Source organism: Pteropus medius, unplaced genomic scaffold, assembly GCF_902729225.1.
Source record: "Pteropus medius unplaced genomic scaffold, Ma_sr-lr_union100, whole genome shotgun sequence".
Classification (NCBI taxonomy): domain Eukaryota; kingdom Metazoa; phylum Chordata; class Mammalia; order Chiroptera; family Pteropodidae; genus Pteropus; species Pteropus medius.
Window position 1 is genome coordinate 5,450,526 of NW_024346150.1, and position 23,228 is coordinate 5,473,753.

At 36.6% G+C, this 23,228-nt stretch overlaps 1 pseudogene; it reads left to right on the forward strand.

The window, feature by feature from the left end:
- Positions 1-6,858: 6,858 nt before the first annotated feature.
- LOC120612982 (uncharacterized) lies at positions 6,859-6,975 on the forward strand (annotated as a pseudogene).
- The last annotated feature ends 16,253 nt before the right edge of the window (positions 6,976-23,228 follow it).

Sequence of the window (23,228 nt, forward strand, 5' to 3'; positions counted from 1 at the left end):
TTCTAAAGGCCTGAGATTGCTTAGTGGTCAGGACCTGGGTTATCAGTCAAGCCAGCTAAAGAGCAGAAGTATAAACTAAGAGTGACAGAAGTCTAGAATTTATGGTAAAAGATGAAAATAGTAAAATCACTTATGGTCTAGGGTCTAACTGTAACATCAGGTACTGTAGTTTGACCCACAAATTCCCCTCTTGCAAATTTCTCTAGGATTTGTGACCACAGAATCCTGAAGTAGCTGTGCCTGGATGCTGAATAGAGTGAATAGGAATAGAGTGAAAAAGAATATGAGAAATGAGTGGATTTGAGCAGTCCAAGGTGTAGACCACGTTAGACATTTCTTTAGTGCCTTACCTAGTCCTCTTTAGCAGGCCACTGTGAATATTGCTGTAAATGCTCACAAATGACCTTCTACTCTACAGAAATTGCTTTTATTTGATGAGTTCTTAAGTATCATCCTCCAGCATAAGGAAGGGCCATAGCCAATTGCTGATTGACATGAAAGTACAAAAAGAAAGCCTTTGCCTCAGGGGAATACAACTCTGTGGTACAGTGTATGCTTCAGAGCTTTTGTGGCTATGAGACCACATCCTTGCTCAGGTCTTATCCCCTCTCTATCCTGTTTCATTTGCTCCCTTACAGGACTTTTCCTCAGGAGCACTCCATCAATTTATCATGTATATTCAAATCCCTGTCACAAAGTATGCTTCAAGAGAATTTGACCTAAGGTACTCAATTATACAAGGTAGGTTATTTCCTAAGATTTACATAATTTTACAGTAAAAAATCTTTTTTCTCATTTTCTCAGAAGACAGGACAAGTCAAAATTATGATTTACAAGATTTTCTTTTATATAAAATTTTATAATTAGTCATATTCAAGGTCATATTTGAGAAGTCTTATTTTCTTGGCTAACTGTAGCCCGACTATATAAAAACTTTAGCTAAAATAACTTGACAGAATAAATTTACATTTGAAAGGTGGGCTTGAGCCCATCTTAGTTGGTTAGAGATAAGTATTAAAAACAGTCAAGACTATGGATATACTGCAGGTGTTAGGAAATGAAGGAATACAAGTTGGAGTACTTAAAAACTTTTGCACTCAAAAATGCCTGTCTGTCTTTCTGTCTGTGTCTGTTGTCTCTTATCTGTCTGTCTGTCTGTCTATCTATCTATCTGTCTGTCTATCTATCTATCTATCTATCTATCTATCTATCTATCTATCCATCCGTCCATCTATCCATCCATCCATCCATCCATCCATCATTCTATTTATCTTTACATATACTTACACTCACAAAGTCTCTTTTTTTGTTAGGTAAATATTACTATCTAATGCTAGGATGAAAATGTGAAAAAATACTAGGTTAGAGAATTTTAAGAAAGTGTCTCAGTATCAGTCTATGGATGGTGGTTAGGGTGGTACCGATTGGGTGGTCTGCTTCCTCTCAATTCTTATTCAGCCATAATAGCTTGGTTTTATTTGGTTATACTAATTGAGCCAATGCCTAGTCTTGACAACTTCTTTAGTCCCATTTCTTGCATGCCACACTCCATCCATTTTTTTTTTTTAAATTTTCAATACTGTTCTCAGAAAGTGCCCTACTATTTTCCTCTTTGAACTTCGCACAGTCCATTTACTCCCTCTGCTTGGTGTCTCCTTTCACCACACATATTTTTACATGGCTAATTCTACTTATTCATCAAACATCCCAGACACTAGAAAATCACTGGTTACCTGTAGGTCCCATTGCATTTTGCTTATCTAGTTCCTTGTCTTTTAATTAATCTGAATTTTGTTTTAAATTGCCTGTTTATATCAAGGAATATATATTCAGTTCTGTATCCACACTGCCAAACACAGAGCCTAATATAGTAAACATTCAAAATGGTATTTAATATTGTTATTGTTAAAAATAGAGATAGAGCATGTCTAATTTTTAATTAAGTTCCCACGGTTTCAAAAACTTAGATATAAAATACTGCTCAATACTGATGTATAACCATACCTATCACAGCAAAAAATTTTTGTCTTTTCTCTCACATTGTTTAATGTTGATAAATGATCCACAATACAATGCAAATCAATGTAAATTTACTGCACAGGGAGATTGAAAATTATCTTGCAAACTATGCAGGATTTCATAGAATTTGTGAAAGCGATTTTGGAGAACTACTATATTCATTGTAAAACCACTGAAAAACATGGCTGTCCAAATAAACAGCGAAGAAGATAAGCATGCAAAGAAAATAAAGGAATACAAGTTGGAGTACTTCAAACAAGAATTATAATAACTATAATAAAGGATTAAGAGACACTGATGAAAACGTTTAAAGACTTAAAGTATTTTTGCAAAAATTACCCACTTTATAGTAATATTGTAAAAGTAAAATGTGACATAAGAAATGCTCTATCAGTATTTCGGTTCATAAAATAATTTTGCCTCTTACGAAAAGAAAAACAAATTTTAGGAATTAGCATAAAGATACAATTCTTACCTAAATCTTCTTAGTGGTATAAGATACACTTTTTTTCCTCTACCTCGAAGTTTTATTTTCAATATACTGGCTCTATCAAACATATTTTTCACTTTTCACCATGAGATTTTGGTTCCCATTTTAAGTGAATTCACTTTAACTGTTTTTTTTTTTTCCCGGTGAGGGAGGCGTACTGAGTATCTTCATCCACTCAGTATCTCTTCTAGTTTCAGGGACAAAACGAGAACTAAAATATGGCAATTGTAGGTAGATGACAAGAACACTCTTGAGAATGAAAGGGAGCACACTTAATTGTCATATCAGGACAAGAAGTATAATCTTAGAACTACTGTGGGCAAACTAAAGTGCACAACAACTCTTTTTTTAAGGGAGTTGTATATGTTGAACTACTTATGGAAGAAATATTTTCTGATGATTTGAGCAATCTCTTACAATACTGACTTCCCTGCCATTGGAAGTAGTCAATCAGACTATCTGTCAGCAATGATATTAATGATACCTGAGGACCCCTTTCCAATCTCCAAGGGTACTGCTCTTCGATATAGACCTAAAGCCATTATAGAGTCTTGCTTAGTTGTAAAGAGTCTTTTCATCTTCAAAAAAAAAAAAAAAAGAGGACATTACATCTTTGTTTTCTGCCAGCCTTGTGAACCTATCTGATGGATGATGGACATTTTTTGGGGGGCGGTGGTTGATAAACTTGTTGCTGGCCTTTTTCAAGTTTTATCACATTCTTCACCTGAGTTCCTATTTTACCTTTGGCTGAGGCTTAAATTGATTGCCTTAGATGTCCATGCCAGGCATTACCCAGCCTTATGGAACTGTATTCATAAAAGTGAGAGTGGAAGGGGGAGCCTTAATTTTAGAGATTATAATATCAGAAGATGAAGTTTTAAGTTTTATGTTATTTAGAGATGAGGAAGTGGAAGAGTTTACTTGGTTAGTGCCTTAAAATGCAGGGAGATTTTTCTTACTCTTTCTGTAAAGAGAACTGGACGAAAACTTTCTACCATTCTCTTCAAGCACTGGAGTAAATCAATATTTCCAAACAGAAACTTAATAACGTTCTACTAGACTTCTGATTCAGAATAGCAATATTAAAACGAGTGTATAAGCTGAGAGACAATCATTTAATGTCTGAGTATCTACAAAAGCTGGAATGAGTAGGATTTTTTATCGAGTCCTGCCACTAAGCGAGCTTCCCTAACTCCTGCCAATGATATTTTCATCTCACTTAAAGAAGATTTTATTTGCAGATAGACAAACAAAATATACATACAGAAGACTGTAAAGAAAGAGGTAGAAAAAAGTGGACAATATCAAACATAGAACTTCAAAGAATCTTGTATTTTCATGACCACTTCTCACCTCTCTTCTCCGCCTCACTTGCTGTGGCTCACAGCTTTCCTGGTTTTTGCTGCTGACAGTATCTTACTTGTAATCAGCAGGTTTCCTTGTGTGTACTCTAGGGGCAACCTCTCTACTCTGTTCTATCTTTCTTGAGAAAGTTGTTAATATTATTTCATGCACTGATGGCTTGCTCTCTGCCTATACACTGTAAAGTGAAGTAGATGAGCTCTACCTATGTTCATGGAACAAACTTCTCTTCAGGCTTCCTGATACTCTAGACTTATATGAATGAAAAAGTAAGAATCACTAGAAATTTAAGAAATCCCAAAGTAGAGAAGAGGAAACACAGAAATAAATAAATATTTATGAAAGGGAAAATTTATACGTAACAGAAGAGAATTTTAAAAATGTGATTGAAGACTTCCAGTCTGGACAAGATGGCATAGACCTCCCTACTCTCATACCAACACTAAAGATAGAACAAAAAAGGATATCTATAGATCAATATTTCTTGAACTTAGATGCAAAAGCCAACGACAAAATATTAGCAAATTGAATATAACAATATATAAAAAGAATTATATACCAGGACCAATTTGGATGATTCAACATTCAAAAATTAATCATATTGCCAAGCTAAATAAGAAAAAGCATGTGATCACCTCAAATGAGGAAAAAAAAAAAAACATTTGACAAAATTTAACACACGATAATGATAAAAAATTTTCAGCAATTTAGGAATAGAGGGGAATTATCTCAGCTTAAGAGTGTCTGAAAAATCTATAACTAATATCATAATCAGAGACAGAACGCTTTACTTCTAAGATCAAGAATAAAGCAATGATGTCCTTTGTCACCACTCTTATTCAACATGGTACTAGAAGCTCTAGCTACTGAAATGAAGCAAAAATTGAAGTAAAAGACATACACATTAGAAAGGAAGAGTTAAAATTGTCTCCTTTTGCAGATGGCATGATTATCTACATATAAAATTCCAAAGAATCTATTAAAAAAACCCACCAAGAACTAATAAATTAGTTCATTGAGATCGTAGTATGCATGATTCACATACACAAAAATCAACCCCATTTCTATATTTGACAATAAACATATAAAAACCAAAATGAAAAAGCATAATACCATTTACAATCCCTCTAAAGTAAACAAAATATTCAGGTATACACTTAACAAAACATATATAGGAACTGTATGCTGCAAATTACAAAATACTGATGAAAGAAATCAAGGGAGACCTAAATAAGTAGTGTTCATGAATTAGAAGACTCAACATACTAAAGATTCAAATTTTCCACAAGTCGATCTATCAGTTTAATAAAATTCCTATCACAGCAAGGGTTTCTGTACAGCACATGGACTAGACTATTTAAAATTTTATATGGAAAGGTAGATGCCCTAGAATATCTAAAACAGTCTGACAAAAAAAGATAAAGTGGGAGAAGTCATTCTATCATATTAAGACTTACCATATGGCCACAGTAATCCGGACAATGTGGTATTGACAGAGAGATAGACACATAGATCAATGGAACAGAAAAGAACACCCAGAAACAGAATCTCACAAATATGCCCAATTGATTTTGGCAAAGGTCCAAAAGTAATTCAGCAAAGGAAAAAAAAAGAGATAGCCTTTTTAACAAATAATGCTGGAGCAAAAAAAAAAAATGAACCTTGACTGAAACCTTCTACAAAAATTAACTCAAAATGAACCATAGACTTAAATATAAAATATAAGTCTATAAAACTTTTAGAAAATAGAAACATAGGAAAACAATCTTCAGTGGCTAGGGATAGGCTGAAATTTCTCAGACTTGATACAAAAAGCATGAAAAAAGGGAAAGGTTAGAAAAAATTGGTAAGTTGACTCATCGAAATTTAAAACTTTTGCTCTACAAAAGCCCATTTAAAGAGGCTGAAAAGGCAATTTATAGCCTGATAAAAAATATTTTCAAACCACATATCCAATAAAGGACTAATATTTAGAATATATAAAGAATTCTCAAACTCAGCAGAAAGAAAAACATACAACCCAATTGGAAAATGTACAAAAAATATGTAGAGAGCTTTTACTGAAGAGGATATTCAGATGGCAAATAAGTATATGAAAAGATATTCATCATTACCATCAAGGAAATACAAATTAAAGGTATAATAAGATATTAGTACACACCTATCAGAGTGGCTAAAATAAGATAATAGTGACAACACAAAATGCTGGTGAAGATGTAGAGAAACCAGATCACTCATGTATTACTGGTGTGAATGTACAAATGGCATAGACCATTTGAAAAAGAGTTTGGCAGTTTCTTATAAAACTAAACACACAACTACCACATAACCCAGCAATAATACTCTTAGGTATTTATCCCAGAGAAATGAACACATATGTTTATGCAAAAACTGTACCTAAAGGACAGCTCAGATGTCCTTCAGTAGGGGAAAAGTTTAAATAAACTGTTACGTACATATCATGGACTAGTATCTCAAGATAAAAAGAAACAAAAGATCAATACACATAATAACTTGGATGAATTTCCAGGTAATTCATGCTGAGTGAAAAAAGTAAATCCCAATTTATTATTTAATTTATGTAGCATCATAAAATGACAAGATTATAGAAATGGAGAAAAGATTAGTGATTATCAAGTAGAGACAAAAGGAGTTGGAAGGGAGGTGGGAGGTTATAGAAAGACAACATGAGTAGTCTTTGTGGCGATAGAACTACTCAGTACTGGTAGAGGATACATAAACCTGCACATAAGATAAAATTGTATAGAACTACGTGCATATATACACACATAAATGAGTCTAAGGAAAACTGGAAATCTGAATATCAGTGGATTGTCAATATCCTGGTTGTATTATTATGCTAGAGTTTTGCAAACGTTTTTTAGGGAAACTGAGTAAAGTGTGCTTGGGATCTTTGCATATTATTTCTTATAACTGCATATGAATCTCAATGATCTCAATAAACATTTCAATTAAAAAAACTTCTTGTCTACGGCCATGCCACCCTGAACGTGCCCGATCTTCTGATCTCGGAAGCTAAGCAGGATCAGGCCTGGTTAGTACTTGGATGGGAGACCACCAAGGAAGACCAGGTGCTGGAGGTGTAAAAAAAAAAAGAAACCTTCTTAAATAATGTGATTGGGAATCTCATGGTCAAAATTATATGTCTCCTGTAAAACAAGAACAGGTTGCTAAGAAATGAACAATAAGAGAAGACATTGGAAAATGGAAATATGATTGTCATAATAACAAATTTAATAGAAAATTTGAAAGATTCCAGAATGTAGAGCAAAAAGGCAAAGAGAAAAAAAACACTAGGGAAACATTATCATATATAGAGGATCAGTTTAGGAGTTTATATCAGGATATTCAGAGAAAGAGAGAAAGCAGAGAGAATGTAGAAAAAGAAAGTGTTAAAGAAAAACAAAAAATCCTAGAGCTACGGAGAGCAAGGAATCACTGTAATAAAAAAGTCCAGTAACCCAAAACAGGATGAATTAAACAAGCAAACAAGCAAGCAAACAAACCCCAACCCATACCGAATCACAGTCTGAGCAAAACAAAGTCATTCCAAACATGCAAGAACTCAGGCATTTTCCTTTCAGCATATGTGAGGAAATGAGGATACACTCCAGCACCCAAAGGAGGGAACTTGTTGAAATCAAGAATTCAATAAAATGAAACACTAAGACAGTAGCTGAGTAGTAGGCTTACAAAGCAGTAAGTCCAAATTAGAACATGATGTTAGTAGGATCTAAATAAATAGGATTTAAGTAAAATATCTTCAAAATGTGGAGCTGCATATCAAGTAAAGGAGAATGAAAGCCAGCGAAACATAAGGCACATGATGAGGGATATAATTCTTTCAACTATAAACAAAAAAAGGCAATAAATGCCAGAACAAAAAAATACAACTCACGGCCCAAACACAGTACAAACCAAAATATGGCATGGTTTTGATTTATTGGTAGAGGTAAAGAAAGAAGAACTAGTTAAAATGGAGATTCTAGTTAAAATCAAATCACTAGTGACTTTGATTTTAACCAGAATCAGTGACTTTGATACTAGGAAGGAGCGTTGTGATTTAAATGACAGATGGGGCTGTGATGTCACTGAAACTGTAAAAGTGTAACTGTTGCATGCTCTTTGACTTCACTATGAGCAATAATTATAACTGTTTAAAATTTTTAAAAAAATAAATTAATTAAAAAATCAAAAGAAAGCAAAACAAGACAATAGGCTCCAAATGGAGTTGCCATGCTGTCCCATGTCACCGAACCTAGACTTAGTTACAGTTTCACCTCTCTCAGAAATGAAATCGTAAGCAGGTCAATCGGGAATCTGCCTGGTCCCTAAAGCAAAGTAACCTTGCAGTAACCAACCTGCTTTTTTGCCTAATGTAATTTTCTTGTTCCCATTCCCTTCTGCCTATAAAAGTCTTCCATTTTGTACCGCTCCTCCCAGCTCTTTTCTCTCCGTAGAGTGGATGCTGCCTGATTCGAATAGTTTTGCTCAAATACACTCCTAAAATTTTTAAGTATACCTCAGTTTATCTTTTAGCACAAACATGCTATCAGTAGTTGTAAACTTTTGTAATCCACCTACAGTGAAAAGAAGAGCAACAATTGAATGTTTAAATAGATTGGGGAATGGGAGGGTGCGGTGTGAGAGAGAGAAGGAGGGATAAATTAGCTTAAAATTTTATTTTCCAAATTGGAGATTTAATCTATATTTTCAAAAATGTATGGAATACAAGTCATTGGTTTTAAAAGTAATGTTAAAAAAGCACTAAAAATAGTGCTATAATTGTTCAAAATTAAGAGAAGGGGAAAGGAATATGGGTGTCATATTAATATCCTTTCCTGTCATAGCAGGAAGTTAAACTAAAAATTGTAAAGTTTTTCCATCAAGATTTAGTATTAAAAAAAAAAATGATTCAGATCCATGTCCTATACTCTCAAAAGATCTAGAAACAGAAAGAGTTAAATATGATTGTCCCTGGAGAGTGGAGTGGGAAGCTGTGAGGTGACAGGCTCTCGATGTATTTTATAAGCTAGTCTATTCTATTTGATTTTTTGCTACATGCATACATTACACTGATCAAGGGAAAAAAAATTATACAAGATTCACTAGCTGTCACCTCATGGGAGGCCTTGGCCCAGTATCATTCTGCAGGGGAATGTAAAAGCATACGAGGGGTACACACTTAGGAAACACCTGCCACTGTGGCGAAATGTCGAGGAGGGAACAATAAAAGCCACAAATGAGAATTGCAATTCAAACATCACATGTAGGAACATCTGTGTTAATTCTGACAAATTCTGCCGGTCACGGTTTGACCTCATCCATCACTGAAAAACACCTAACTCGATCAGGGAAAAAAAAACAGCCTTGCCTTTGAGATATTAATTCTATCTTATCAATACAGGTCTGGGCACATATTGAATGTATTGTGGAGATTAGGTATCGCTGGGGTAATTTTGATGTGATTGCTTTGACAGTCTTAAAGCTCTACATTTATAATGGCTAGTTATTCTGTTTATGTACTATATCAACTCTCATGAGAGACTAGCTTAAATGATTTTTGCTATGACACATGTGCAGGTTGAATTAGATTTCTAGAACCTATTCATTTGTTTTCAGTCATTCTTTTAAAAACATATCTCTGGTTACATTTACAGATTTTGTCTCTGTCATAATTCGCTTCAACTCTTTCACTTCATGTGAGGAGCAGTGAGAGGATGCAGCTCTTGGTTCCTGGCAGTCTCCTTTGCTGAGTGGGGTCCTCAGAGCCAACTGTGGACCCCTGGGAGCAGAACAAGGTCTGGATTCTGGGCCAACTGGGCTCCCAGGTTTCAAGCAACCTCGAGAAGCACAGTAGGTGGAGCTCAGGTGCCACATTACACTCTGCCTTTGGAGGGACTTGCTGCTGCCTTTAACCGAACAGCCGCCTCTACTGACCCTTTCCACGCAAAGAGCTTGCCTCTGAGATGAAGCACACAGATGTGAATAATTATGAAGAGAGAGCAATTCTTGGGGGAAGGCTTTTGGCCCATCCTGTCAGAAGATCTGCAAAGCTCCTTTGGAAGCTGCTCTTGGGAGGATTTGGGGTCATTTGCCAGAAACTACACAAGTGAAAATGGGTTTCTGACAGCATTTACCATACATTTCTCTCTTTCAGGAACAGAAGTTTATACTGTATTTTTATTAATCTGCCGGGTTATAGATCTGTAAGCTTTGTGTCTTTAGAAAAGCCTTTTTGTTTTAAGTAGAGCTCTGGAGTCAAACTGCCCAGGCTTAACTTCTGGTTCAACCACTTAGGCAACATGTAACCTTGTACAGGTGAGTTAACGTCTCCACACCACATCTGTTAAGTGGGGATAATAATAACAACGTTCACCCTAGGAGATTATTGCAAGTACATGAGGTAGCCGTGTGCTGGATGCTAGTAAATACTCAGAGAATATTGATTATTATTTTTTCCACAAAACTTACGTTAGGCACTCTAGAAGGTGTGGCAAGAATGTCTTGTGATGCTAGCCTCAGAAATCTACTTGGATACCCTAACCTTTCATTCGCAAGGACTGCTTTTGTAGAGAGAGGGCAAAAAAAAGGCTGTTAAGATTCTAAGCTTAAGGCCCCGAAGGAGGCAAGAAATCAGGTTTGTGCTGTAACAACAGATCACAAGAGAAGACAGAGGGACTCAGACAGTGGCCTTCTTAGTAAGATTGGGCAAGATCAGGGTGACCACATAACTTAATGTCCAAACAGTTCACTATTGAAAGTAAAAAGAGCATTATTATCCATTATGCTGGGATCAAATGAGTAAGGTAGGAATGACTCAAGCAAATCGAGGCATGTGGCCACTCTAGCCAGGGTGCACTGGGCTGTGAAAAGGGAACAAAAGCTGGATGGAAGAGGGGACCAAAACCCAGGCATTACATGAAAGCAGGATCAGCAAAAAGAGCCCAACACCATCTCTCGCCAGCACGAGAGCTGTGGAGGACCAGCTAGGACCAGCAGCTCATCAACAATACAAAAGTAAACCCCACCCCTCACCTGCCTGATGAGCCATGTGGCTCTCTAGGGAGAGCCTTCCACCTGTATCCACCAGCATATTACCTGTGCATCATCCAGGAGAAGTGAGGTCCACTTCTCCCATAGACTTTGCTGAGCCACATTCAAACTTTTCTACATAGACACTTTTTTTTCCCAATGGCCCAGGATATTCAGAAGCCTACAGGAACAGAGCGAGATGAATGGGGGAGTCCCAGAATACATATTTGGATGGAATTAGACAGTATTGGAACCCACCTCTTGTTACGACAGAGTCTAGCTGAATTTCTTCAGCGATGAGAAACAGCACCTGGGGAGACAATGGTAGGAGGTAGGAAGATATCAGCTTGAAGACTTAAAGGCTTTGAGATCTACCAGAAAAATCTTAATGCCAGCCCTAGCCCAAAAGAGGAATATAGCTTGCCTTTTTAAAGACAAGGTTATCTTGCAGAACTAAAGTGTTCAAAAGAAAATAGACACATGAAAATAATCACAAGTGGACTTTTAGTTTTCAGAGAAGAGTTTTTCTGAGGTTAATTTTCTTAGGTAATTTATCATCCCTCATAATTTCCCAGAGCTGAACGTAAAAGTTACACATTAGTGGTTACTCTGATATCGACATTTTAGGAGTCTTATTTGACCTAAAGGGTGTTTCATATTGGCTCTAGACTGCTCATATTCACAATCACCCACTCTTGTAACTACTGTGAACCTTTTGGAAAACATTTCTTAGGGTGAATTATGTATTTATATGTAAAATACCAGCAAACATCCTTTTGGCCATAACTTTTGGGTATTTTCAAACTGGATTATAGTAAGACAATATATTTTATTCAGCAGATTTGTTTTAATCTAATTATGTAGGTGAATAAAAATTACTGCATGCTGGTGCATCTAATGTAAGTTATCTATTATTCACACCACATTTACTTTTAATATTCATGCAGATTCCCTTTGACATAACCTACTGTGTCACAGTTAATCCAATAAAGATAAAATATAGCTCAGCAAAACACCAGTCGATTCCAGCTTTCCGGTAATTATTAAAGACTATTTCACACTGGTTCCTTCAATCAGTGTATTTCCCCTTGGATAGGATGGCCCTCCTCTTTGAAGCTTTCAAACCTCCCAATGGATTCACAGGAACACTCAGGCCCCTTTTCAGTCTCTGTGTCTCAGAGATAGTTCAAAGAGCACAACAAGGCTTCACAGGTTTATCCTCAAAGGCTGACACTGTCTGTTTGATGTATGGTGACTTAAAAAGTCATCTCTGGCAAAGCATGTGTTTGCTACCAGTCTATTGCATCAGCCATTTATCAACTTATCTGTATTCACCCAGTGCACCTGCTAACAGCTCAAAGGAGAACACATACTGTCTCCTGCCGTACTGACTATTGATTTGATTCTCTCCTCTAATTTTGTATTGTTTTGCTGCTCTGTGGATGAAGCAACTCCTTTGCTGGATGAAATGAACATGGAAACCCCTGAACTGATGGCTTTTGGTTGTTGTGTTCAAGAGTCAGGGGCGGGGGGAGGAGGGGTGCAACGGACTCTTCACAGGTTGAGGATAGTTGAGCTGGCAGAGTGTTTTGCTTCCTGTCCCAGTGTGCCTTGCTTTTAACTTTTATCTACATTGCAGGCATTTCATTGTATAGACTCTGCTAGGAAATTGCAGGGAGATCACTAGGAATGCCCAACCTCATCATCAAAAGCTGGGAATAGCCAACATCTACCAGTGCAAGCAAATGGAATGCTGGATTGCAGATAGGGATATGCCAACTCCCTCTCAGTTTAACTATTTCGCTTTAACCAACTCCACACTGTGAGGGACATTTCCCTTATTCTTTGCAATCCTGAGCATGTAGTTCTAGCTAAGACGTTTTCCTTCTTCACTTCTCTGTCATTACCTGTTTTTAATTAAAATAAAATGAGACTGCTTCACTGTATCATGAAAATTATTATCATTTATGAATGCTTTCCTCATCAATTTAATCTTGGGTATGGTCATATAATTTGATTAACATTATAGGTAATGCTTCAACCATAGAAAACACTGTTTTGATAGATTCTTATAGAAAAGGACAAAGACAAGGTCAATATTTTTTCTGTGCAACATTGAATATTTTAAGTAGAGCAGTTCTTATTTTGAGATGGCAATAATTCTATTATTGCAGAGCAAATTGTAACATGAGATAGATCTAAGAGAGATTATTGTTTGTTCCTGAATACCTTCCTACTGTATGACAAATCAATCTCTCCCTTTCCTTCTCCCTCTTGCTTTCTCTTTCTCTCTCTCTCCTTCCCTCCCTCCCTCCTTAGCACGTCCTATGGATGATGAAATTCACCAAGATTCTATCCATAGTTTGCTTTGCTTCTTACTTTGTATATATTCCCTGAATGATCGTTTTTCATTTGTGGCTCCAATTATCATTTAAATGCAGAAAACTCTCCCAAATCTATTTCCAGCTTTGATCTCTCTGCCGAATACCAGTCCCTGTTTCTCTCTGATAAATATTTCCATTTAGACAGATTGTAGGCAACTTAATCTCAACATATTCAATACTCAACCCATTATCTTTCTACATGACTTCTCCAGAATTTTTGTCAGTAGCATTGCTAGGTACCATGTCTCTCATCAGTGGAGTAAACACTCTAGGTATAATTGGTCTCCAAGTAGCATCAATTAAATCTTTCTTATATCTACCACCTTCTACACCATTATCACAGGCCCATCTTAAGGACTTGTCATCTCTAGTTCTGACCACTGCAGTAAACTCCAAATTCACCACCTATCTTCTTTATGATTGTTAGTCTATTTGTTTCAAACAAGATTTAACTGTGAAACTTATCTATGTTGTTCCCCCTGACATCTTTATTAAAAATGAATTAAAAAGCTAATTGCTTGCTTAAATTATTTTATTGCCTCCTATTTGCCTCAGGATAAAGTTCAAAATTACCTAGCAATACATAGCAAAGTGACAGTAGCCAGTTAATCCATACAGTGAATCCTAGGTTCTTGACAGTGAGCACTGGTAGTTTTAGTAGTCAGAGGCAGATAGAGACCAACCTTACAACCTTGCTACCCGGTGGCACATACCAATAAAAATCAGTCTCATGTCAAACTCTGCCAGACTCACAATCTTGAAGAACAAAATTCAAATACTTACACTATTTGATAACTTATAATCAAGCTATAGTCATTAGTAGTATAAGAATATAGAACTAGAACAATGGAACAAATAGTCCAAACATAAACTCACATATACACGGCCAATGATTGATGACAGTTTGACAGAGTGGTGGAGAAAGGATAATCTTATCGATAAATAGTGCTGGGTCAATTTGATATCCACGTGGGAAAAAGAATGATTCTTTATCACTTCCTTATACCATATCCTAAATCAGTTGAGGAAGATTGTACATTTAAATGTGAAACATAAAACAATGAAGCTTCTAGAAGAGAGATACCAAGTGTGAGAAAAATTCGATGTGTTGTTGCTGGCTCTGAGATGGTGGGTTTCATGTGCAAGGACTAAAGAGGGACCTTGAGGAGCTTCCAGTTGATAGCCAGTAAGGAAACAGGGACCTTAGTCCTATAACCACAAGGAACCAACTCTTGCCAACTACCAGAATGAGCTAGGAAGCAAGTTCTTTCCCAGAGCCTCTGGATAAGATCCCAGGCCAGCTGACACTTTGATTTTAGCCTTGTGAGACCTAACAGAGAGGAACTTGAGCCCACTTGTACTTCTGACCTACAGAACTGAGAGATAATAAATTTGTATTGTTTTAAGCTGCTAAATTTGTTGTACTTTGTTATAGCAGTAATAGAAAATTAAAGTACTCATTGAGAAGAAAATGAAGAAATAAATTGTGACTAATCCTTATAATGAACTATGATAGAGCAGAGGCAGGTAAATTATGACCCACAAGTCAGATTTGACTTTGCTTGCTTTTGTTACTAAAGTTTAATTGGAACAAAGCCAGTTCTATTTGTTTATGTATTATCTTGCTGCTTTTGTGTTACAGCAACAGAGTTGAGTAGTTGTGACAGAGTCCTTATGGCAGCCTAAGCTGAAAATATTTGCTATCTGGCTCTTTAAAGAAAAGTTTGCTGACACCTGGTATAGAGGAATGAAAAACTACAAACTACATACAATAATATGGATGAATATCATAAACGTAATGGTAAATAAGGCAGAAACAAAATAATACTTACTACATGATTTTTTAAATATAAACTTGAAAACAGACAAAACTATTCTCTGCTTCCAAGAGTCAGGATGGGGTTGCTTTTGAGAAGAGAGAAGGGAAGAGTAGTGATTTAGACCTGGGTGTGAGGAGATGTTTGGGATGCTATGCTGGTAGTATTCTCTTTCCTGGTCTGTGATGGTTAAATGGCTTTTTGAAAAACCCATGGAGCATTATTTGCTCACTTTTTATATATACAATTTTTTCCACAAAAAGAAGCTTAAATCAGTATGACTCTCCAGACATTTAAAAATATATATAATTTCGAGATCCTTTGTAATATTGAACTAAAACTAAGAGTATCTTGGATTCAGAATGTGCTCCAGAGTTCATACAAGAACTTCCTCTTGTTTCTAACGTCTTGCTGCTTGTCTTGGACCAGCGTCATTGGCATCACCAGAGAACCTGTTGGAAATGCACACTCTCAGCCCCATTGTAGACCTGAGTCAGACACTATATTTTAGTAAGCTCCCAGCTAGTTCCTTGACATATTCAAGCTCAGGAAGTACTGCACCTACAGATGGGCTATTTCATTGCCCCTGATTCTTCACAAATTATATATTTCTACATGGTCGAAAACACAGTTCTTGGCAACCCACACTCCCAAACTTTTCACATGGACCTGGGCAGGACTGCTCCAGAAGCAAACATGCTTGCTCACACCTCTTTGGTTAAAGCATTCTAGTTTCTGCTGTACACAGTCAAGTAGCCAGAAGACCCTAGGGCCTGTATTTAGGTTAATGGACCCCAGATTTATTTTCTTTATAATAATAAAGAGAACAAACATGAGAAATTTATCAGTAATAAATACACCAGTCTCTTTTTCTGTTGCCTTACAATTTAGACCTCGGGGGGAATATAAACATCTGAAGAGTATTTTTATAATCTCAAAGGGTCAGTTTTTTATCTTTGAAGTGTTGAATAGAATGGGAAAAGTTGTCTCCAGGAGAATAAGGTCTCTACCATGTAGTCAACAAAACAATTCTTTCTTCTCTAGAAAACTGCAGAAAGGTGATATATCGCAAAAGTAGATGTGCAAAAAATAATAACATAATGTTCCATTAGAAGAGAAGAATGGAGAAATGACCCTTGTTGGATAATAGTTCTTATGTTAATGACTCAGAATTGAAAGTTAGCAAAGGTATACTGAAGATTTCTAGATAACTGTCTTCTGATTTGAGTGCCCCTGATATTTTTTTATAACACATAATATAGCTTTGAAATGACCATTATGTTGAATATCTTTGCCCTTTGTTGTTCCTTCCAATTCTGTGAGACTGATCACAATGTCTTGTGATACTGAAAAAATCAAATCACCAAATGGCGCAAAATTTGAAAGTGCTAGGGGTGAGGAAAGAGAGACATTAAAGGAAAGTAACTAATTTTGGCCTATAAAATAATGTAACAAATACATTATGAAACCAAAAACTCCATTGTAGCAAATGATGAATAAATAATCAGATGTGGGATCTTAGTCTGTGTGGCAGAAGGGCCAAAATAAGTAATATTCTGTTAAATTTTAGATTTTTGTGTTTTGAGGTATAAACTCCTCAATTTTGTCAAACCTAATTTAGTAAAGACATTAAATGAGTGAGTTAGTGAGTGAGTGAATGAGTGAGTAAATGAATGAGAGTGTGTGTGCACATTATAAAAATCAGCGAGAAGGGCTAAATTCCATATCAGGGTCAATATGATGAAGAAAGTGTTTAGAACGCATGGGAGGGTAAGACCCGTAAGCTGACTACACTGAGTCCAGGCACAGAGCCTCATGTACCTGCCAGAGCCTGAGGCAACATAAAACTGTAAGGCCCTCTCATGGAGGACAACAGACTTGCCCGACTTTAGAATCGGTTTGAGCCAAACACTTAGAAACTAGAAAGCAGAGTGACTCCAGTCGATGTGTATTCCATCAACTAAAAAGACAAGCATGAAGCTGCAGCTCAAAATAATGTATTGGTCATATTGCAGGGTATGAAGTTATCCTGGAGTGGCTGAGTGTTTTTGTGTTTACATGAATAATAAACAATTATTTCTTTTATATTCTCACATTTGAGAATAGGAGAATATTGGATATATTTAATGTATATATTCAAATGCATTTCATTTGTCAATTATCAAAATCATTATTTTTAATGAGGAAAGTATTTAGATACAGTTCATTTAGGTTATGTTGCTTGTTATGTGCTTTAAGTTAGTCAACACAATGCTAGTATCATGTAAACCTGTGTGCTGGTTTTATTACCCAGGGGGTAGTCAATTTTTGTAAATAAGAATCTATGCTTTGGGGGTGGTCATCTAGCATTATATAACAAAGGCGACACTTCAGAGGTAACTATTAAAGGCGTATTTTTTCTTCGTTATCTCTGACCTACGCTGGTTGGTTTGTTAACCAGCATAATGAATATTAGAAATAAATTCTTGTTGGAGCAACTGGCAACAGCATAAGGGGTATTAGAAATGGGCTCTCATCAGTGAAATATATGGTATTTAAGGTATGTGAAGTAACTAAAATATACAGGAGCACTGAAAGGACAGCGTTAGATCTTCTTCAAATATGCAGAGCAGGTTGTATGAACTACTTAGTGTCAGATGCTGATGGATGTTTGTTTACAAAGTATCTGGGCCACTTTGCTGGGTATGTTTCTTTAATACGTGTCTGTGTATATGACAGTGTTTTATCTGCAACTTGGTCTGAGGGTGAAGAGGAGTGGTCCTTCACCCACCTGCCTTCAGCATTTCAGCAGCTACTATTTTTCAAAAGCAAATAACTGAAGTTGTTCATGGCCAACATGCTAAAGTCAGTTTTCGGTAATTTGTTAAACTTTTATTTATATGCATTTTCTAATTTTAGCAGTGTTCTTTCAACAGTCTATTGATATCTATGGGGGGAAAATGCTCAGACATTGGAAGTGGGGGCTATGAGTGACATCCACTTTTGGCAATTCCCTAGGTGACAATAGCTATCATTTCCCAATTTGGTTTCCTGATACATTTCTGCCTACTTAGGCCTATCCCATTAGTCTTCATCTATAGGGATATGAAGATTAACCTTGCTCAGTGTTATGTTGAAGATTTGAATTGGAGATCAATTTCTTTTAGGGAAGAGACTATCAATCAATGTCAACCTTTTATTTATTCAACATCCACTGCATGCACAGTATTGTTCTAAGTCCTTGGAGAATTATCAAAATTATGTATATGTTGTAGACCATAATCTCTAGAACTCATGATCTACAGGGGCACAGACAATAAAAAGGTGTATTTAATTTTGTTATCTGAAAATAAGCTACAGTGATAGTTATGTATAGATTTACTGCTGAGGGCTCTAATTAGTGGTAGATCCCATGTCCTTTAAAATTCTCTCACTTTTTTTCATCCCCTTCTCCTTCCATCCTTCTTTTCTCTCTCCCTCCACATTTTCCTTTCTTCCTTCATTTTTCTCTTTCATCCTCCCTTTCACCTTCCCTCACTCATTTCCTTTCCTCTCTCCCCTTTTCTCTTTCTCCCTTCCACCTTCCCACCTTCCCTCCCTCTCCTTCCATCTCTTCCTATCCTTTCTCCCTTCTTCTCTCCCTCTTTTCCTTCTTCCCTTCCTTCCTTCCTTCCTTCTTCATCCTTCATCTTCTATTCCTTCCTTCCTTCCTTCCTTCCTTCCTTCATTCTTCCTTCCTTCCTTCCTTCCTTCTTCCTTCTTTCCTTCCTTCCTCCTTCTTTCCTTTGACTGAACAGTTTATTTGAGTATTTCCCACAGGAGAGTGAAGCTTTTAATCTACTGTTTTGTTTTTGTTTTCACATCAGGAAGTTTAAATGGGTCCCTTTAAAGAAAAATGACAAGTGTTCTCTGCTCTCCCAGAATGTGACTATTGAATACTGAGTTTCGAGTACTTCCTCTTACAGCCATGCTAAGGGCAACTGGCCCTCTGTCTTCACTGAGCCTTGTTAAATTTCCTAATAGCCCAGATTCATCTGAACCCTTCTGCTCATGGAAGCTCCTTGTTTTCATCTTGCTACTTTAGGACCCAGGCATTTTGAAGTTTGAATCTTGATTCTGCCATATTCTGACTCTGGCACTAGGTAAGGTGTCTAAATTCTTTCAATCCTAATTTCTTTATCCACAAAGTAGGAGAAATAATGTTTACGAAATAAAATATAGAGCATTCTCTCCAACTTTGGTTATCGTTTTGACTTCTGCTTTATTTTTACCTTAATTCTTGGTTTCTGATCTTATGGACCCTAGCACTCTACTGCACTGAGGTGACCTGCTTATGTTCATCCACCAGGTATAAGACCCAGGTGTGTTTCCTGATTTCAGCATCACTGTCTCCATTAGAGCATCTCAGCTCCACACTACCCCCCGCCACCCTCCCCCCACACACATAGGTTTCTGGATCTTTCCATAATCCGTACCTGAATACTGGGAATCATGTATGCCAGCAGGATTCGTTTTAATTTGGAAGAACAATAATTCTTCCTTTGTTTTCTCTCAATAGTTATAAATTTATATAATCCTCATCCCAGGATATATTTAAGCTCCAGACTGATCCCTTACTTATATGAAAAGGTTTAAAGATACTAGTCATCAGAATGCTTAAGAATTTAGGACCGGAAGTCAGAAAGACTTGCTTCAAATTCTGACTTTGTTACTTAGTAGCTGTGTGAATTTACTCAAATGTTTTAACAGTTTTAGGACTTAGTTTCAACCCTATTGATTTATCTAAAGATGGCAGTTTTCCTGCAGTGGAGGGAACATGGACTGGGCAGCAGAATCAGTGTTTCAAAACTTGCCTCTACCATTTATGGAACGAACAATTTTGAGAAAAATCTCTGTGCTTCTGTTTCTCATATATAAAATGAGATAATGATGCACAGAAAAGGACTGTGGTAAATAAATGAACAAACAAAATGGAGACAAACTCATAGATACAAAGAACAAACTGATGGTTGCCAGGTGGGAGGGGATCGGGAGGCTGAGTGAAAAGGTAAAGTGATTAAGAAGTACAAATTGTCAGTTATAAAATAGTCACTGGGATGTGAAGTACAGCATAGGGAATATAGGTCAATAATATTATAATAAATATGTATGATATCAAGGGGGTAATAGACTTATTGGAGGAATCACTTCATAAGTTATATAAATCTCTAACCATTATGCAGTATACCTGAAACTAATATAACATTGAATGTCAAATGTAATTGAAAAATAAAATTTTTAAGAGGATCGTAGTAAAGATTAAATGAGGTAAGCTCTTTTGCATGGCATCTTGAAGGTGATCAGCTGCTTCAGGATGAAGCTGAACGTCTCCTTCTCAGCCACCGGCTTCCAGAAACTCCCTGAAGTGGATGATGAATGCAAACACTATGCCTTTACAGGAAGGGTATGGACACAGATGTTGCTGCTGATGCTCTGGGTGAAGAGTAGAAAGGCTGTGCTTCATTCAGATCAGGGATAGGAACCACAAACAAGGTTTCTCCGTGAAGCATGCTATTTTGACCCATCACTGTGTCTGCCTGCTACTCGGTAAGGGGCATTTCTGTTATAGACCAAGGAAGACTGGACGAAGGAAGCACAAATCTTTTTAAGGTTGCATTGCAGATGCCGCTGAGTGTTCTCAACTTGGCTATTATTTTTTAAAAAGGAAAAGGATATTCCTGACTTACTGGTGACTATTGGGCCTTGTTTGCTATATGAACCTGCAAATGTTCAGTATCTCTAAAGAAGATGCTCGATAGGGTGTTGTGAGAAAGCCCATGAATAAGGAAGGTAAGAAACCCAAGATCAAAGTGCCCAAGATTCAGTGTTTTGTTACCCCACATGTCCTGCGACACACACATCAGTGTATTGCTCTGAAGAAACAGTGTACTAAGAAAAATAAGGATGAGGATATAGATTTTGATAACCTTTTGGCCAGGAGAATGAAGCAAGACAGAGGAAAATTCCAGAAACAGCGTCAAGAGACAGAGGCTGTCCTTCTTGAGAACTTCTACCTCTAAATCTCAATCTACTCAAAAATACAATTTTCTAAGGGTAACAAATAAATAAGGTCAGACATTAAAAACAAAAGATTAAATGAGATAAAAATCTATGAATATATTTACAAAACACTTCAAAATGTTATTAAGGATTTTAATCAAAGTTCAAATAGATCAAAGCAGGAAAGGACACAATCTCGCTCTTCGACTTTCTTTCCATGGTACTTCTGACTTTCCTGGGTCTCTCTCACTTTCTCTAGTTCTGCCCTCTTTTGTATATTGCTCCCACGACCCTCTTCTTTCTCTCTCTTTTTTTCTGGGGCAGCTTCCCAGTCCAAATCAATAAATAACAATAATAAAATCAACTGTCTTTAAATCTCCCAGCTCTTGATATATAGTGTATCTTCCTGACTGTGATTTTATTTCCAAGTTCTGACATTTTTCTCTGAGGTTCTCCTCTATAAGAGACACCAGTCCTACAGCTGTGCTCACTGTGGGGTAGGAGAGCATGCCTGAAAGCTCACCCATTATTGCAGCTGGTCCCAAAGACAATCTGATTTCAATGGTATAGCAGATGGTTGGATACGGTTCTTTAGACAAGACAGGCAATGGATTGAGGAAGCTATGTGAGAAGGGAAGAGCTCTGAAAAGATGTGTGTGTGTGTGTGTGTGTGTGTGTGTGCGCGCGCGCGCGCACGTGTATGTGTGTGTTTCCATGCAGGACAAGCTCCTAACCAGTCCCCAAACAGGATGCCTTTGTATCACCTTGTGTTCAACCCTTAAGAGAATATCCCTACATGGAAACCTGGAGCATTGTGAGTCAGAAGGCATTACCTTCTGATTGTGAATAAAGACTGCGAAGCATAGATTTTGTGTGAAAAACAAAAGTTGTAATTAGAAATTTTCCCCAAACTCAAATATTACCAAACACAGAGCAATACTGGAAATGAGTTTGTATTGGGAGTTTATCCTGTCTCAATTTAGAATCTCAGAATGTTGTAGTTGGACACTTTAGATCGGGGGTCCAAACTCAAATACCAGTAGGAGGTAAGCACACAGCCTAAATGAAAGAGGTTGCCTGGTGAGAACTGCGGCATCAGGAGAGGGCAGACATCTAATGGAGCAGATGCAACTTCATTCCTGGTGATTGTTGCCTCGATGCTCATTGTTGTCAGATTCTCTAGTTTATTAGGAAAAAAACAAATTTTAATGTGAAATCCTTTAAAATGTTCGCAACTAATTAAACAAATAAACAAAGCACTATGTGGACCAAGGGGCTGCTGTGTTGTAATTGGCAATCTACTTAAAAGACTTTTATTTTTACAGAAACAAGCTCAGCAATGAGAAGGTGACTGCTTTGCAGAAAGTTGTTAGAGACAATTATTCTAGATATGTTGGATAGTAAGACTCTAGTCTAAAGTTCATTTATTAAGACCAAGTCCATGGCCACTCAACTCCTAAAAATAAACCGATAGAACAGAAATGTACTAGATCAAATAATTAATCTAATTCTTCATTGCCCTTTAAGTAGTATTGTATATTTGCAATAGACAATGGAGTGTAGTTAGCCATCCTTGACTTTGAGCTTGACCTTGTGGCCTAATTTGACTAATGGGATGTTAGTGGACATGACTCAAAACAGAGGCTTGAAAAGTGCTAGCTAGCATGCTTGGTCTGTCTGCCACTGCTCATGACCATGAGGAGAACATGCCCCAAGTAGAGACTAGTACCAGAATACCACACCTGAACCTAACTTGCAAACTAGAACTAAGTCAAATGGAGTTTAAGCAAGATTAAACAAACACCAGCCAGTCTGCTGATGTGAGCACGAAATAATTTATTTTTATATACTGCTGGTATTTTTGTGATTGTTTTTCATGTATTGATAATTGATGAATACACTAAAGACTGTGCTTCCATTATATATTTAAATATATACATACACATATATACACATATATATACACATACATATATATTTTGCAGCACTTTCAGCATATAAATATATATTTTCCTCATTATAAGTAAATGTATATATTTATCATACATATCAAATATATATCTATATATAATGTATCGATAA